The sequence below is a fragment of the Petromyzon marinus genome, unplaced genomic scaffold, assembly GCF_048934315.1.
Source record: "Petromyzon marinus isolate PM22_M1 ecotype Great Lakes invasive population unplaced genomic scaffold, UKy_Petmar_22M1.pri1.0 PM_G_Scaffold_8, whole genome shotgun sequence".
Classification (NCBI taxonomy): domain Eukaryota; kingdom Metazoa; phylum Chordata; class Hyperoartia; order Petromyzontiformes; family Petromyzontidae; genus Petromyzon; species Petromyzon marinus.
The window spans coordinates 3905001-3907500 of NW_027423035.1; the positions used below are offsets into that span (position 1 = coordinate 3905001).

Consider the following 2500-nt stretch of genomic DNA (forward strand, 5'->3'; position numbering starts at 1 on the left):
ACTTGATCACCAAGAGGGGTATAGTACGAAACTTTGTGCGAGGCAGCATCTGACAAGGTATTCTTTGAAAGCTCAAAACGGACGGTGACATCGATCACAACCGCCTCCTCATCTTTTGCAAACACGAGGTCAGGCTTTCTCATCTCTCCCGTCTCGGATATGAACCGTGGCTCTTTGTATACAGACCAGCCCAATCTAGCCGCTTCGTCTGCCAGAATGTTACTGATCTTGTTATGTCGCGCAATTCTTGCTTTCTGTACTGCAGGACATTGACCGAGAATGTGCGAAAGGGACTCGAGTCTGGCAGAGCATTTCCTGCAGGAACGTAAGGCCCCATCTCTGCCTCTGTTCAAGCTTTCTCTTGTTGGGTAAATATTTGCCCTTAGTTGTAGTGCTGCGATAAAGAAGCATTGTTTAAAGCCGCACCATGGCCTCAACCAAGCATTACTGATTCTATCATGCGCAAAGTTTACAATGCCCCTTCCTTGAACCGGCTTTTCGCACCATCTCTGAAATTCATGCTCCCTCCAATCGCAGGGTCTCGGATATACAGGTTCTTTTGACACCGAGTCCCTGAGAACGAATGTTGGGATTGCATCACTGTCACCCCCTGCTCGTACCCACAAATTACGGTATTCTTCCTCCATACCCTGCGAGGACACAATATTACGGGTGATAGCATCGGACGAGTTTGCTATACGTTGCAGCCTTCTAACTTGAACCGAAGGGATTGTTTTTTCCAGTTTCAAGATGGCAAGGCCTCCGTCTCGGGCTCTGGCATATAACAGTCCATCACAAGTTGAAGCGGGAAGGTGGAGCCATCCTTTTACCGCCTTTCTAATCTCTTGGTCCAACCCACGGAGAGTTGATTGCTTGCAGTCCGAGTGGTCTGCAGGATATAACAATCTGGGTAGGGCATAGGCATTGAGTAGTTCAACCTTCTGAGTTGGCTTCAGAGGCGCCTCATCGATTTTCGAGATCCATGTCTTTAGCTGACAATGTAGATCAGGCTGTATAGTGCCAGTCCAAGGGCCAATTTTCAGACCAAGGTATTTCGTTGATTCATCAGGTTGGATCATATGGACATCTTTATTTTTGATAGTCCATGGGTCGCAGTTGTTCACCGTATATGAATCTTTGGTTGGGCTTATCATGAAGCCCTGGCACTTTCTGGCCTGAACCTCCAATCCCGATAGCCCACAAAATGATTCCAAGATCGCTAGATTGGCGGCCATACCAACCCAAGATTCGCTCACCAACACCAAATCATCAGCAAACGCAAGAGCTGTCACGTGGTCGGTATCAATGGAGTACCCAACTCCGTGTGACTCTAGGGTGCATATCAAAGGGTCCATGGCAAGATTGAAGAGCAGGGGTGACATGGGGTCACCCTGTTTGACACCAACACGTATGCTAATTTCTCGAGTCGACTCGCCATTGCTTTTGAACGAGGTCGTACACCGATCGTAGGCGTTCTGGATGATGCCCACCACGTGTTCATCTACTTTCTTGTGCCTTAACACCCATAAAATATGAGCATGCGAAACCGAGTCAAAAGCTTTCGCTATGTCGATGAACATGACAGCCAACGGCCTGTGCAATTTCTTAGCGTGTCTCATAAGGTCCTGTAGCACCTTAAGATTTTCAGAGCAGCCAGATGCCGCTATAAAACCACGCTGCCTTGGGTTTAAGGGACAAGCACGAGCAAGACGTGCAGTCATTATTCTGGAAAATAATCTCAGAATCATTGAACCAATCGTTATTGGTCTCCAGTTCCCCAATTCTTTCAGCTTTTCATCGTCCATAACCTTAGGAATAAGAATCGTCCTATTCTTTTTCAACTCTTTGGGAATAATTCCTGTAATCATCCATGCATTAAATAGGGCTGTCAGTGTCCGACCCTCGGGGTCGGCAGCACAGATTGCAGCCCTTGTTAGGCCATCTGGCCCAGCTGCTGACGTTGGTTTAATGGCCCGTATGGCAGTCTGAACTTCCTCCACCGAAATTAGGGGCTCAAAGTATTCGTTATTTGCAACACCTGATGACTTAAATTGGCCCAGGCCATTGAATGGCAACACCTTCTCCCATTTTTCGCAGTAAAAACGATATACATCTGCGTTCGGGATTCGGCATTCATGACGTTCAGTGCCATCCAGGACTAAGGACGCAAGAAGAGAGCGGTTCTTAAAGAAGAGCTTCTGGTGCTTCATGAAGCTTCCTCGTTTTTCCGCTCTCTTCTTCATCCAAGATCGTGTGGGTAATATCCTGGGTTTAATAATGTCGTTCTCGGGTTTTGAACGTTTGCCTTTGTTTTTCACCAATCTCATCGGACAAAGCATCAATGCTGTGGCAGTTTCTACGAGGGCATCATGTTGGCCCTCGCCGTTAAGCCAAGCCTTTATTGCCTCCATTGCAGGCTTTTCCAGGGTCCCAGAATTCTCATTCGTAAGCCGCTCAGCTGCTTGAGCGAGTATGGATGAAGTCCCCGTTGTTACATTTG

General features: G+C 47.5%; 1 pseudogene; it reads right to left on the bottom strand.

Annotated features, from left to right (window-relative positions):
* LOC142921213 (28S ribosomal RNA) overlaps positions 1-2500 on the bottom strand; it is a 10274-nt pseudogene that overhangs the window by 3760 nt on the left and 4014 nt on the right.